Here is a 16,679-nt window from a genome sequence, read left to right on the forward strand (position 1 = left end):
CAGAGAAGAAAAGACAAGCTGCCTGCTCTTAAAGAGAAGTAGCAATGAAGATGGACGTGCAAGGAGATGATTTCAGTCCCGCGTGGTGAGTGCACGTGGTGTTCAAGACAGTACCTCTTCAGTGGAACTGTGCTCCCCTTCTAAAGGGACCACCTTCTTGCAAGTTGCCAAGAAGCTGCAAGCTGTCTTTGGTAGTGGAATGCAGAAGGTAGACAGTGAAGAATAAAACTATCCTAAAGAAATTTGGGTTTCATTTTGAAAAACGTAGAATGCTCTGGAGATGGGCTGTTTTGGTGTGGCTGAACGACGGCAGGTGGTGAGCAGTAGAGCATAGGATGCAGGTGGAGCTGGTACTCAGGTGGGATGTGCTGGTTAGGTCAAAGGCAGATCATCGTGGGGTCTACTCTACTTGGTTGGGCCTTGTGCTGTACTACTTACTAAGCATTTTGACTACCTTCCCTGCATGGAAGATGTATGTGTACCCTGAATAGCTATGTCAGGGGACAGATACTTTTTTCATTGTTCTCTTAAAGCTGTTTATGTTTAGGCACTGAGCATAAATTCTTATAATGGAATGATGTGATAATTTTTAGCCCAGTATGACTTAATTTGGGGGCTTAGATTTGCAATACTTGATTGCATTAGAATAGTTCAGGAATTGACATCACACACTGCTCTATTTAAAACAGATAACCAACAAGGACCAGCGCAGGGAACTCTGCTGAATACTCTGTAACAACCTAAATGGAAAATGAATTTGAAAATGAATAGATACATGTATATGTATAATGATCAATTTGCTGTACATCTGAAACTAATACAACATTGCTAATTAACTACAATTCCATGGCACCCCACTCCAGTACTCTTGCCTGGAAAATCCCATGGATGGAGGAGCCTGGAAGGCTGCAGTCCACGGGGTCACTGAGGGTCGAACATGACTGAGAGACTTCACTTTCACTTTTCACTTTCATGCATTGGAGAAGGAAATGGCAACCCACTCCAGTGTTCTTGCCTGGAGAATCCCAGGGACGGGAGAGCCTGGTGGGCTGCCGTCTATGGGGTCTCACAGAGTCGGACACAACTGAAGTGACTTAGCAAGCAAGCAATATAAAATAAAAATTAAAAAAATAAGTGACACTGAAAAGAAAAAAAAAAGAATGGTTCAACGTGTAGACCATCTTTTTACAAACAGTCTTCAGGAAATTTTTGGTAAATTTTACCTGGATATATAACCCAATTTTAATCCTTTTGACATAATTAAATCATTATCCCTAAACCTATAAATGCTTTAAAAAAACTTTAATCTTTTATAATCATATGAAGTTTGCCTTAAGAAACCTCTCTTTACTGCTTATAATAAGAGCCCCTAAATATTTTAAAAGGTTCTTTGTCTGGTAAAATGGGAAGTCCAGATTCCAAACCTATGAAAACTTTGCCAGGCTGTCCAGCTGTCCCGGCCACTCTTTTAGAATCCTAAAAGCTGTCTGAGATCTGGAGGAGATCTGAAACAACTGGGGCTCAAAGTGCCGTGGAAATCACAGATTGGCCACACTTGACTCTGGTTTCATCCTGTCACAATTACTGTAAACCATGCCTGTCAGCCGAAGGCTGAAGTCTCGGCTGACTTTCCACAGACGCAAACCATAGTAATGACTTTTTCTGCCAATTCTCCATCCTAAGTTAATAAGTGAGAAATTTTAGGGCCCCTGGGGTAGTATTCTCTATTTAGGAGTGAAAATGGCTTTTTATCTGCCACCTCTGCCTGGCCTCCCCCACCCCCATTCCTCTCTTCCTAGAACAAAGATTTAGACCACCAGGATTGCAGTACTAGTTACAATATCAACACTGATAAGAAACTTAATTAGCAGAAGGGGAAAATGTAGTAGTAAAGATGAAAGGAAAGCCTCCAAGCTTTGGAAATGCTTAGGTAATAGCTAATATTTGTAAAGCCATCCACAGTTTACTCAGCTGCTTGACATGCATAACCACCTTATTTAATCCTTGCCCCAGTCCTGACAGGTGGTTGCTAATCTCATCTTTACAGGTAAGGTAAAATGGAGCAGTTAAATCCAGCCAGCGGCAGTCATCGTCCCCTCAGACCCAACTCCCTTGATCATGACACGCTTTATGCAGAACCACAGCCGCCTCATGGACCATGGGCACCAGTCCTGAGGAAGCCAACCCAGCTTTAGCCAAAGGAGAACGTCTGATCAGACAGAGTATGGAATGTAGAAAGTATGGTGCTGTGAAGAGGTGGGAGAATGTGCAGGCCAATGGGCTCTGAGAATGGTAACCATCACTGAAGTCTGTGTCCTGGCATCAGACACACAGCACCTTCACTGACCAGCACCCTTACAAGGATTAAGGATGGTGATGCACTCTGTGATGAGCATAGCAGGAAGCCACCAGTACTATGGGACCTTTATCAGACCCCAGTGGGAGCTGAGGCTGGCAGATTGGGGCCACCCTGACCAGTGCTCTGATTTGGGTACTGACATTAGTGAAACCATACACTGGACCTTACACACTCAAGGCCAATAATGTAGAAACAAAACGGTACACTGAGAACAACCAACTCTGTTTCGCAGAGTCCCAGGGAAACCACAGATGTGGAAACAACTTGCTGACAGCCCCATGGACTGAGCATGGCACAGACACAGGCATGGGGAGGGACTAGAACAACCACGGCAGGTGGAAAATCCACCCATGTAACCTATGGGCCCTCCCCAGATTTGCACATGGAACTCATGAGGAGACAAGAAGAACAACTGTACCTCTGCAGAGAACTCTTGAAACTTACAAATTACTTTCCACCAATCACTTCCCAGCCCATCCCCCTCTTCCATGATAAATATCTCACTCAACAGGTGATGGGGAGAGATATCTGACTATTGCCTCCTGTCTTCTTGTTTGGCCACCCTGCAATAAAGCCTTTTCCTCTGTCCGCAAAACACCGTTGCCTTGGTATTTTGTCTTTCTGTTTCCCAGCAGGCAATGAGTCCACTTGCTTAGTTACATTAGGTAGAGGAAGCAGCTATGGCCGAACCACAGTCTGGTACAGAGGAAACCTAGGAGACAAATAATCTGACAGTGTCTTCTTGCCAAAGCCCAGTGAGAAGTCAGAGGTCACAAGAACCTGGGTGAATCCATCTCTATAGCTCTGCTTTCCAGGGCACAAAGCAGGCTGAGGTGAATGGAAAGTGGACGAAGTGCAGGCAGGAAAAATAGAGAATATCTAAGACAGAGGCAGTTTTAAGACTAATGTCATGTTATCCTGCCCTTGAAGACTCCATTTCCTGGTAAGAACTTGAAAGAGTCAAGTGAAACTTCGGGATTCTTCCTTCTTTTTTTCCTAACTCCCACTTCCTTATCTCAAACAGTTGACTATCTGGAAATTGCTAGATGCTTTGGGAGATTGAACATAAAGGTAAATGCAAATTGCTGGTAGTCCACTAGAAGAAATCCATGTTATGATGATAATGTAGACTGGCATTCAACATTCATCCCACTTTCTTTCAAGCATGCCTTTTTATACTACAAAGCCTGAAAAGTGAAATAAAAGCAAAAGAAAAACTGCATTTCCCAGATTCTATTGCAACTAGGTTCTGGATGTGACCTAGATTCAAGCACCCATATGCCCTTGAGGGAAATTAAGAAAGCACAAGTAAACTAGAATCTGTAGCATCTTCTCCGTGACCATGGTCATTGAGTTGTTGGTCTTGGGTGTTTAGAGATGGAGTCCCTGGCATCTATTCTGCTGGTGCAGTTTGCAGCCAAAATGGTGTGGTTCTAGGGCTGGGACAGCCCCCAGATCCTAGTGACTTCCTGATCACAGTGGCTTCCCAGTCATGGCAGTGGTGATGTAATTCAAGAGTCCGTGGTTTTTTGATCACAGAGGAGGCAGCAGCAAATTTAGTGGGTTGGCTCTGCTATGTGGTTCAATCTAAATTTTTTTTTCTTTCATCCTCCTAACAATTTGGCAAGTCATTTAATATCCTACAAAAGATTTCTTCCTGCTTAAACTACATTCTGTCTTTGCAATTAAACTTTGATTGCTACGAAATAAATGAAAATGCAAAGTAGAGAAGGGTAAGCACTGCTACAGTACTATGCAAATCTCGAAACAACGAGACATGAGGCTTATGTTATGGAGATATAGAGAAAATTTTCCTTCATGGAATCTGAGACCTCTTGACAAACTCATGGAATGAGTTTTCCTTTTCCAGAGAAGCAGATGAAATTAACAGACACTGTGACTATTGTCTATTATATTTAATAAAGCACACAAGTCTGTGTATCTATTCCCAGAGATGGGCTCCAAGTCTGTATGAGGAAAGAGAAATACTACATGTTCAAATCCCCTGGCAATAGCCCCTTTCAATTTTAGAAACCAGACTTACTTGCTTTTTAAGTGTCTGTTAAAAATTTTTTAAAAATGTTTGTCAGAAACTTCAATAATGCTATTGAAATTAAATTTCTTCTCTGAGGGAAACAATAAAAGGAATCAGGGCATTTCACTGTCTACTTCTGTTACTGTTACCTATTGGTGTTGCATAGCAAAATACCCCCAAATTTAGTGACTTAAAATAATAACCATTTTATTGCATATCATGATTATATTGGTCATAAATTTGAACTGGGCTCAGCTAGGTGATTTTTCTGTTCTAAATAACATTGATAGAGGTGACTTGGTAATATTTAGGTAGTAGAAAGACTGGATTAAAGGGTACAAAATGGCACCTGGTCGGGACGAATGGGGGGTTGGGCTGTCTACTTGAGCACCTGTACTTGGCCTCAGAGTAGTCAAAATTCTTACCTACTGCGGTAGGGCTCCAAGAGAAGTCGTCCAGTGAACAAGGGAAAGCTGCATGACCTTAACAGTCTAGCCTCAGAAGTTATGCAGCAACACTTCTGTGTTGCTTTATCTGTCCAAGTAGTCACATATCCATCTATATTCAAAGAGTGGGGACTTAGATGCTACTTTTAGGTGGAAGGAGTGTCAAAACATTTCTAGCAAGGCTTTGGAAATATCCCAATCCCCCTACGTCACTCTGCTTTACCTGTGTCTCTAGGAAAATCCCCCATTGCTAAGTAAGCCATGCTAGAGTGGTTTAACCACTTGAAGAATCTCACCTTTAAATCAAGGACTAGAAGTAAAAAAGATATGGGTACTCCTAAAGTTGTGTTTAATAGGGAATTAAGAGTGAAGTTTTTTAGCTAGCTTGTTAATGTCTTCCCATTTTCATTGCATTAAATGAGGAAAGAAGCTCACTTTTCACAGTCCTTAGGATGGCATGTATCAAAGCAGAAACTTGGGCACATAAGAGTAAAGTGTAGCTATAGTGATGAGTTAAAAGTATGTTCCCAAGATCAAGACCAAAGCCCAGGTTCTATAACTGGGTCATAACATCAAAGCAGATTGAGTATCAGTATCTATTTCAGTCTGTGTCACCTGAGTAAGATTATTTTCATATCCTCCTGGGTAACTACAAGGTTTTAGAACCCAACAAGGCTCAGCATGGTGTTGTGTACTTTGCTTCTGGGCCAGGACACAGGGTTGTTCAGCAAGCTGTTGATTCTCAATAGTCAACACTGATGAACATATATTTGTTGAGTAGATACTTTGTGCCAGGCATTGCTGGTTCCAGGGTAGATGTAGAGAATCAGATATTGTCTTTGCCCTGCAGGGGCTCAAGTCTAATGGAGGAGACAGATGAGCAAACAAATAACCACAATATCATGTGAAAAAAATCATATAATTTAATTCAGGGCTAAATGGATGAGGAGTACAGAGAAAGGAGTAATCAGTTTTAAATCCTGACATAAAAGCTAACATTTCAGGTAAGTTTTTTTATGTAGAGAAGGTAGAAGGAGCCTATTGGATAGAAGAAACACCCTGTGAACAGTGTGGACTGTGTTACAGTACCTGTTATTTACAGGGAACACCAAAGAATTGATGGTTTTGAATTGTGGTGCTGGAGAAGACTCTTGAGAATTTCTTGGACAGCAAGGAGATCAAGCCAATCATTCCTAAAGGAAATCAACCCTGAATATACATTGAGAAGACTGATGCTAAAAGCTGAAGCTCCAATACTTAGGCCACCTGATGGGAAGCGCCAACTCACTGGAAAAGACCCTGATGCCAGGAAAGATTGAGGACAGGAGGAGAAGAGGGCAACAGAGGATGAGATGGGTGTATGGCATCACGAACTCAGTGGACGTGAGTTTGAGCAAACTCCAGGAGACGGTGAGGGACAGGGAGCCTGGCATGCTGCAGTCCATGAGGTCACAAAGAGTCGGACATAACTTAGGGACTGAACAACAACAGCAACAATTTACAGGGATTAATGGGTAGTCCTGTGAGATTGGAGTATGGATTCTAGGAATGGAGGAGGGAGTGAGACATAAAGCTGGAAGGAAAATTCTGGCTGGTCTTTGTATTTCAGGCTGAGGAGTTGGAAGTTTAACCCATAGAAAATAGTAAAGGATACGAGAGTGTAGAAAATGTGGAGAGACACAAAAGCAATACTAGCTATTTTTAATTAGATAAGCCAAAATTTGTCCCACTCCTTGGAGTTTTGTCATCTTTGATATTTTGGAAAATCTCCACTGAAGCCAGGCTCCAAATGGAAATTTTAGACTTTCTCTTGTGTTTCTATTTCTTTTAAAGTTTAAAACTCTACGATTGCTGCCATGTTCCATCCATTTAAGACAAGATTACCTACTAAAAATAATCTGAAAGGCAAAGAGCATGGCTTAGCCAGTTTCTCTGTCATGTCCCTCACTACAAAGTAAAGGCTAGATCAACAAACATACAAAATCCTTTTTGTTCCCGGCAGAAGAATTAAATGGTCAACTTTGTGTTGATGGAATTTTTTTCCTACACATGGTACAAGCCATCTCTCAGAGGCAAATCAGTCAAATCACATCTTGAAACCACCCATACATATTTGTGCAGCCAGAAGTGAGAGATGTGGGTGGCAGGGGATTGTAGGTGACTCAGTATATCTGGCATCTTGGTCAGAAATTTCTCTCAGCTGATGGCAGAGGTATTGCTGCCATAATAGGTGCTGCTTATGAACTGCCACCAAATCATTGTGTGTGCTGTTTGAGATCTGTTTTCAGGTTAGTCAACCTGTAAGATGATGCAGGTTTTTAAGTTTTTTCCAGTTCACTCAGCAGGGATGGCCTTCCAGACTTGTTCTCCTGCTAGCGCCTTAGGTATCTGACTCAGGTTACTTGCAGCAAGTCTACCTAGGAGTTTAGATCTCCCAAGTATTGACATAAGCCACTGGACATTTAAAAAATTTTAAGTAGCTCAATCACACGTGTAGCAAGACACCCAATGTGTGTTAGTCGCTCAGTCATGTCCTATTCTTTCAGACCCCGTGGACTGTAGCCCACCAAGCTTCTCTGTCCATGGGATCCTCCAGGCAAGAATACTAGAGTGGGTTGCCATGCCCTTCTCTAGGGGATCTTTCTGACCCAGATATCGAACATGAGTCTCCTGCATTACAGGCAGATTCTTTACTGTCCCTGGTGGCTCAGAATCCACCAGGGACAGTGGTGGATTCACTTGCAATGCAGGAGACCCAGGTATTCTTGCACTCCAGTATTCTTGCCTGGAGGATCCCATGGACAGAGGTACTTGGAGGGCTACAGTCCATGGGGTCGCAAAGAGTAAGACAACTGAGCGACTAACACATATACCCAACGTGGCGAACACTAATTTTCCTCCCCTAATCCCCTTTAAGTGAAGCTGCCACACAGATGGGCACTATTTTAATGACTATTGTGTCTTTCCAGCTGGGGCTGTACCCAGTTGCCTTGCACAGGTCTTCTTTGTCTGAGGAAGCTCTACCTGCTTGGCCCTTATTAGTAAGGAACACAGATATTACTGGGAACAAATAAGCAAACTGGTATAAGGGCCAAGGAGATTCAAAGAAGAGGGAGGGGGCACCAACCCTCTTTACTTAATGTTAATATTATACCTCCAAGGGTTTAAACTGGTCTCATTTCAAGGCCATCAAGCTGGAGGGCACTCAATTCTGAAGAGAAACCAGTGGAGAGGGCAGTCTGGTCTAGTGGTTGAGATTTTCCCCAGGGCTTGATTGTCATGGGAGAGTTCCACCTGTGGCTGAGGTTACAGACCCTCCCTTCCCAGCCACTCTGTCACTGTTGGTGGCCCTGGGAAAATAACAGAGAGTACAAGCTGAAAGAGCTATGGAACTAAAGAGCTATAATTTGGAAGTTAGGCCCACTTCTTCATTTTGCACTCATCTTCCTGCTTCCTTCAAAGAAAGTATTACCTATGCCTTTATCATCAAAGCAGAGGCTCTGAGCAGAGTGTTGGACTGCCTCTTTTTCTTGGGGGTGGGGCTTTATAATTTATTTCTTTATCTACCTACTTACCTAACTACCTATGTATTTACTTTTCAGTACTCTTACAGAGATCTTTATCATATGTGTTCTTAAACACTTCTCTACATGCATTACAGAATGTCCATCACACTGGACCGCCTCTTTTTGCAGGAACCTCAGTAATAGCTGCAGAAAAGGCACAACTCCAGTGCGCAACCAAGCAAATTCTCTGTGAGGCAACGGAACAGGTATTAAATTGAATAACCCCCTGGAGCTTTTGGCTTATAAAGAAAAAACTCTACAAGGGAAGAAATCATTCCTGTATTACGTGAGGCTTTGAGAGTTATTAATTTGAATAGTAAAAGAGGATATATTGTACAACAAAGGGAATATAGCCAATATTTTATAATAACTATAAATGGAATATAAGCTTTAAAAATTGTGAATCACTATACTGTACATGTGTAACTTACATAATATTGTACAGCAACTATGCTTCAACTAAAAAGTTTTCTAAAGTAAAAAGAAAAAGTGTATACTTATTTTGCACTCTGATGGTGATGGCAAGATGCATCGGTTATAATATAAAACTACTTAAACCATAAGAAACATTGTAGGATTCAAATGAAAGGAAATGAGATTATTGGAACAAAGATTTTGAAACTCCATGTTCTTAAGCACAGAGGTCTTAAGCATGGATTCTTTCTAAGATGTTGAACAGTTCAAATTCAGGAGTTGTATGGGTGGTGTGTTCTCTAAAGAATGTGTATTTTTTATATATGATCCTACACCTCTTAGACTAATCAGTGGATTTTCCCCATTGGTAGGCCAAGAGGAGAAAGACAGCTTTTAATAGGGTGATTTACCTCATATATACTTAGCAACCTCATGGAGATCAAAGGGGCTAAATGGATTTCAAATATTTATTCATGTGTTAAATCCGACTGAGATGCTCAAATTCACTTCTTTCTCTTCATGTAAGTGAAAGGATACCTAATAGTAATAATAAACACTAGTTTTTATTTAGCACTTATTATGTCATTCACTATGCTAAGGATTTTTTGTGGGCCATCTCACTTAGTTCTACATTAGACTTTACTTTCTAGACATAAAAAGTTATTCTCCCAGGGCGCTCTGGGCTGGCGCACTGGGATGACCCTGAGGGATGGGATGGGGAGGGAGGTGGGAGGGGGTTTCAGGATGGGGGACACATGAACACCCATGACTAATTCATGTCAATGTAAGGCAAAAACCACTACAATATTGTAAAGTAATTAGCCTCCAGTTAAAATAAATTAATTAATTTAAAAGAAAAAAGAATAAAAAGGAACACATTTGAGTCAGTTATAATGAGGTGGATGAACCTAGAACCTATTATACAGAGTGAAGTGAGTCAGAAAGAGAAAGATAAATACTGTATTCTAACACATACATATGGAATCTAGAAAAATAGTACTGAAGAATTTATTTACAGGGCAACAGTGGAGAAACAGACATAGAGAATATACTTATGGACATGGGGAGAGGGGAGGAGAGGGTGAGATGTATGGAAAGAGTGACATGGAAACCTATATTACCATATGTAAAATCGACAGCCAACAGGAATTTGTTGTATGGCTCAGGAAACTCAAACAGGGGCTCTGTATCAACCTAGAGGGGTGGGAAGGAGAGGGAGATGGGAGGGAAGTTCAAAAAGGAGGGGACATATGTGTACCTATGGCTGATTCATGTTGAGGTTTGACAGGAAACAGCAAAATTCTGTAAAGCAATTATCCTTCAATAAAAAATAAATAAATTTAAAACAACAACAAAAAGTTAGTCTCCTAATAGATCAATTGTCACTGATATTTTTTTAAGTGAAACAATTACAAAACAAATCCATAAGTCTCCTGAATTACAGAAAGGTCTTTACAAATGCAATAAGATATTAAAATGGAGCTATTCCAGACTCATTTTTGGCTGAGGTCCCAAGATTATGGGTACCAAATACTCCTCCATTTTGAAGTGAGACTGCACGGCCTAGCTATGCAGGACTTGCAAAGGAACTGTGCTGGAATTGGGTATGAAAGTGTTGATGTGGCCAGAAATCTGGAGATTAGAAGATTCTTTCAGAAAGAGGATTTAAGTGTGAGTCCCACAGCCCCCACTGTCCCCTCACTGGAAGGGGTTGAGAGAGGGGGGCTTCAGGGAGAGATGGATGTTTGTGGTGCGTAACAGACCAGGTCTGTTCCCCACCTAAAGAATGTTGAGGGCAATGGTCGCACTCACGCAGAATCTGGAAGTAGAATAGGGGCTATGGTGTAAGCAGTGACTGTGTTCCTAGGACAGAGGGTCCTAATGGGCCAGGAGGAAGAGCTGGAGAGCTGCTATCTTAGATTCTGCCATGAGGCGACACTGATTAGCAGAGAGATGCTCAAAATATACAGTCCACGGCCACAGGCTGAGCGAGGGGTGCTATCTAGGCAGCTGCAAGTACCCATGGTGAGAAGCCACAGGTGAGAGATCTGTTGTGATGATGGGTCAGCTGTGTCTCCGAAGAGCCCATGAAGGAACTCACAAGAGACCAGCTTTAAATACTGTTCAAGGATGAAGAAAGTCAGCATCACACAAGTGCCATTCAGGTAAAATCTTTCCTGCCCACACCCACTGTTTCCCTCCTGACAGAGTTGACTAATGCGCAGGGTGGAGTCAGAGGGTAACGAGAAAGGAGACTGATCACAGACTTTTCACAGACTCTTCCCACCTACTGCAGGCCTAGATGGGGAGTGCAGAGCCTTTAACTTTGATGTTTGGAAGGTTTTGTTTGTTGACTGGCTTTAAGCACAATGAACTAGTATGGTAATATAAATGACCAAACAGAGGCTGTTTTTGACAGAAATGAAGACTTCTATTACTTCAGAATAACCAGAAAAGTTATATATCCTGTCCTAGATTTTATCCAACGGGTAAGGAAGAGGTAACACAAAGAGCAGGTTTGCAGGAGCAGTAATAATAATCTTTAAAACTGGTTTATTTTAGTGTGTCTCCTTTTTTATTCAATAGTTAGACACAAATACATATTTACAACTAAAGCCTATGATAATTTGCTTCTTTCAGGTTGCAAGGAAGAGGCCTGCTGAGATAGCCTTAGGTCACACGGACTTGTAACAATACACACAGAATTAAGGAAGCCTGTGGAACTACCTGAGCAGGCAATTAGTCCTTCAGAATGCCAACATTAGAATGTAGAACAGGCTTAAGGAATTGGAAACAGTGGCTTCCAACTGTTTGGGACACAGTGGTAGTTCCAGATATCCCAGGCAGCATGTCTCACTCTAGGAGTGACTGTCTGGCCCGCCTAGCTTCTCTGTGGGCATCTTGCATCTGATAGGCTACATGGGTCATCATTCAATATGCAGCACCCGACTGGGCCTTTGTTTCTTAGGCACCTGACCTAGCCTCCCTTGCTCAAGAACTAACTGTTGGTCCAAACATTTGGGACTCGAGAATTCTGTGGTGCAGGCATGACAAATACATGAAGACAGAACTGCTTGTAAGTTAGGGCACAGTGGGTTTCATGGACTATCTAATGAAATTTTTCACCAAACACCTTCTCTCCTTAACCAAATTCCCACAAACAGTAGTTGGATAGCAATCAATTATTCTTTTGGACACTTTTATTATTTCTTTTAAATGTTCTGTGTGCCACCATTTCTGTGCACCAATTTTTATCAATAAACATTTATTGAGCATCAACTATATGCAAGTCATTATTATTCCAGAATCTTTATCTTTGATATTTGTTTGTTCTTTCCCCTTCGCCTTCCCTTTTTATAAGGTCCTGCAGATAAAACTGAATCTGCAGATGCCTTCAATTTGCCTGGCCACATAATTCCAAAAATCTTTTGCTCCACCCATTCAGGGCTGGAATATGGCTCTAAAATGAATCTCTTTTCCACAATATTTCCTGAATCTCTTCTGCAGCAGAACTCTTTACGAGCCTTTATCTTTGATTTGTCATGTAAAGTTTTTTATAGGAAGGCTATACTTTTGTTCCAATTCTCATTAGTCACTCTTAGAACCTAATTTAAAAAAATTTTTTTTATTGCTTGATGGTTGAATTCTTTCGAGGTTCAAAATTAGCTTCTTTCATTTTAGCTGTTTTCGTTTACTCTGGCGTCTATAGATTCAGACAGAATCTGACATCATAAGATTCAGAACAATTGTGAGTTTTTCTTACTGAAAAGATCCTTCAGATACTTCAGGATAATAATTTCCAAATTCTAATTTAAAAGCATACCTAGTGAACTACCTTCAATTTTTTACATGTAGGGAAATTACATGTAAGCGTTGACAAAGATATCCAATTCTTTTCAACAAATATTTGCAGAAAGCCTTGCATGTGTCAAAATTTCTATCCTGTCCTAGGATTATGTGATTATAACCAAGTCGTTCCCTTTCTCAAAAACTTTCAGTGAAACATTCCACCTGGATATCTCAGTTCGGTTCAGTCGCTTAGTCGTATAAGACTCTTTGTGACCCTATGGACTGCATGGGGTCATGGGAGCATGCCAGGCCTCCCTGTCCATCAACAACTCCCGGAGTTTACTCAGACTCATATCCATTGAGTCGGTGATGCCATCCAACCATCTCATCCACTGTTGTCCCCTTCTCCTCCTGCCTTCAATCTTTCCCAGCATCAGGGAAATGAGTCAGCTCTTTGCATCAGGTGGCCAAAGTATTGGAGTTTCAGCTTCAGCATCAGTCCTTCCAATGAATATTCAGGACTGATTTCCTTAGGATGGACTGGTTGGCTCTCCTTGCAGTCCAAGGGACTCTCAAGACTCTTCTCCAACACCACAGTTCAAAAGCATCAATTCTTTGGCACTCAGCTTTCTTTATAGTCCAACTCTCACATCCATACATGACTACTAGAAAAATCATAGCTTTGATTAGACAGACCTTTGTTGGCAAAGTAATGTCTCTGCTTTTTAATATGCTGTCTAGGTTGGTCATAGCTTTTTTTCCAAGGAGCAAGCATCTTTTAATTTCATGGTTGCAGTCACCAACTGCATTGATTTTGGAGCTCCCAAAAATAAAGTCTGTCACTGTTTCCACTGTTTCCCCATCTATCTGCCATGAAGTGATGGAACCAGATGCCATGATCTTAGTTATCTGAATGTGGAGTTTTAAGCCAACTTTTTCATTCTCCTCTTTCACTTTCATCAAGAGGCTCTTTAGTTCTTCTTTGCTTTCTGCCATAAGGGTGGTGTCATTTGCATATCTGAGGTGATTGATATTTCTCCTAGAAATCTGGATATTCAAGGCCCAAATATCAGGCTCCAAACTTCTTTTCCAGATTTTTTTTCCCCAAGCATTACTGAGATATGAATGACATATAATATTGTGTAGGCTTAAGATGTACAATGTGATACATGATACACTTCTGTATTGTGAAATGGTTCCACAGTAGGCTTAGTTAACACCTTCATCACCTCACATAATCACCATTTCTTTCTCTCTTTTTTTGGTGAGAATATTTGAGTTCTCCTCTCTTAGCAACCTTTATATAATATTGTTATAATGTATATAATATATTGTTAAGTGTAGTTACTGTGATACTTATTAGATCTCCAAAACTCTGACTGGTGGAAACTGGGACTGCCCCCAGGGTCACATGACAGGCCTGGCTGCTAGGTATGCTGGGAAACCTATGTGTGGTTTCTATCTTGGGACCATGAAACTCACAATGAGGGAAATGTCCATGTAGTTAGCGGGTACACAAAGACAGTCAGAGAATGCAAAATGTCCAGGGTAGCTTCTCCCAGAGCCTGAACACTGGCCAACCAGCCCCACAGGGTCTTCCCTCCAGCCGTCATCACACATAGTCCCCTCCTCGGCCCAACCACACTGGTGCCGTCTGTACTCTCACACACCAGACCCATCCCCACCTCAGGGTCTGGAACATTCTCCTTCCGCTTCTCCAGCCAGGCTTCAACCTAAATGCCACCCCCTAAGGTGGCGCTTGCCAACCCCAGTCTTTCCACCACTGCCAAACCCAAGACTCTAAGCACTGAAAACACGGCAAAGATGATTCACCACGGCCCTTATCCCATCTAAATACAAGATTATAAACATCTTTCCAGGTACAGCAAAGCAACTACTTACTTACTCAGACACTGTGACTCCAGTTTATCCCAGCCATGAGTGCTCAAAGGCATCTTCCAAACAGACCTAGGACTCCTCCCCAAAGGAATGTTCTAGGGTACAAATGATCCACGTTGTTGAACATGTCTGTGATATATGAGTCACTGTGCAGGCTGTGTGTGTAGCACCTCAAACAGTCTTTCTCTCACTCCTCAGTTAGAGTCCTCTTGGACCCCAGCATTTAAAAAGCATCAGGTGTTGATAGTATAGCACTGAACTTTCACATGGATGGCATTCTTAGAGGACCTGACCCCAGACCAGCTTGGATGCTGGAGGTGATACAGATGCCAGGAGTGGGGAGGACACCCCAGGACTGAGATGTCTGTCTCTCTCTCCAGTTAGATATCTTCTGGATGAACTCTGAGGAGAGTGAAGAAAGTGCTATTTCACATTTTTGCAGTGAGTCATTTCCCCACGCTCAAAAACTGAGCCTAGCTCTTCAGGGAAGGAAGATTGAAACGAGCCCAGCTGAACAGGTGGGGCTCTCAGCTGCAGCGTGCTATCTGAGTGTCTGTGGTGATTACAGGCTGGGCACGTGGGAGGCCGGCACCACAGCCTCTCTCAGGAATAGTAGAGCCACACTCTAAAGTCTCCTGGGTAAACTGGCCATGCTCTAGCTAGCCTGTCCCTAATAAGGAACTGTGTCTCTGGCAGAACATGTGCAGTGGGCATGGAGGCCTTCCTCCCTCTGTGTGAGAGGAGTAGGCTGGATGTGAAGAGCATGGAGGGGGGGACCTGGGGAGCGGTGAACACCTGGGGTGGTGCCCACAGCCAAGGGTCTCCCAGGTGCTCCCTGCATTTATCCACTCCATGGATGGCTTGCTCCATCACTAGGGATGTTTAAGTGAGCCATGGGTGAACTTGAGAGGGTGAGCATCAAGGCACAAAAGAAAAATCTCAGCTCTCAAAAGTAAGGCTTGCTTTTTTTTCTGCCTGTGAGTTTCATATTGATTGGTTGATCAACTGAATAAAGTTAGGTAAAGTGGGAATCATGACAAAAATAAGACATATAGCTTTTGAAAATATTATTTCAGCATAAAGCATTTAACTATACAATTGTTTGCTAATACTTTGAACATAGATTTAACAACTGAGGTTCATTCACTTGCCATTACATCTACCACAACCATAGTATAGTTCTTAGGAGTTATAGTTTTAGTGGTTTTGGATGGTTGTTTTTTGTTTGTTTAAAAAAAACACAACTAAACCTACAGTCAATTTCAGTACAAAATCCTTCAGGGTTTTTACCCAGTTCTCTACAGTCGCTTCAATGACACTTGTTTAAAAAGAATTTTTTTTTAGCATCTCTAACCCCACACTTCCAAGTTTCATAGCAAAAACTACCCTATTTTGCCCTCTTATCTCATTGACTTATGATGATTAAAGCAGCAAAATTCAATATCAAGTACAAACAGCATGAGCAGGTTTGGGCATAGACATGCTGATTCCCAGTCAACCAGCACCCCAACTCCAGCAGAGCAGACATGGCTGGGACAAGAGAGTGGCCAACCCAACACGTGGTCAGCACATGTGGAGAAATCAGGAAGTCAATGTGGAGAGTTCACTATGAGGATATTGATCAAGGATCCTTCTTCTAAGTTATGACATGGTGCACAGTGGGGTCCTGGCTCACACTTATCTAGGCATTAGTTCCAGATACATACACTCAACAACAGAGACGGGGGAGGGAAGGGGGAAAAGGAGAACTATTTAAACTATTTGCATAATTTCTGTTATCTACTGTAACAACTTGTAGCAGCTATGTCAATGCTCTTCATAGATCCTTTAGGATCCTTTTTATGGGTTCTGTATACCTCTAGCTGGGTTTCTGCATATCTTTACTTCTAAAAGGCCTGTACATCACTTTGAGAACTGCCTTGCCCACACATAGTAAACTGGCCATCTGCCTAGGAGTTTATGTCCACCTGGGTGACCAACACATGCCTGATATGGGCTTATGAAGGACCACCTATGGGCCTCCAGATGGGACAAAACCTGAAGCATAAATTAGACTCTCGAGCTGCTTTCCTGCAGGGTCAGGCAGGACTTTACCTGAAATCATACCTTTGCTTAGATTCCTCTCCTCCCAGTCCTGCTTCTCTTACATACCTCATGGCCTCTTTGTATGG

General features: G+C 42.1%; 1 long non-coding RNA gene across 3 annotated transcripts in view; it reads right to left on the bottom strand.

The window, feature by feature from the left end:
- LOC129651379 (uncharacterized) overlaps positions 1 to 14,990 on the bottom strand; it is a 55,368-nt gene extending 40,378 nt beyond the window's left edge. For 2 of the 3 annotated variants that reach the window (XR_008714109.1, XR_008714118.1), the window contains exon 1: positions 14,516 to 14,990. This is a non-coding gene — a long non-coding RNA (uncharacterized LOC129651379). Of the gene's footprint in view, positions 1 to 14,511 lie in introns of all 3 variants that reach the window. The other variant, XR_008714113.1, reaches the window with a different exon arrangement.
- Positions 14,991 to 16,679: the final 1,689 nt, after the last annotated feature.

This window comes from Bubalus kerabau, chromosome 1, assembly GCF_029407905.1.
Source record: "Bubalus kerabau isolate K-KA32 ecotype Philippines breed swamp buffalo chromosome 1, PCC_UOA_SB_1v2, whole genome shotgun sequence".
Classification (NCBI taxonomy): domain Eukaryota; kingdom Metazoa; phylum Chordata; class Mammalia; order Artiodactyla; family Bovidae; genus Bubalus; species Bubalus kerabau.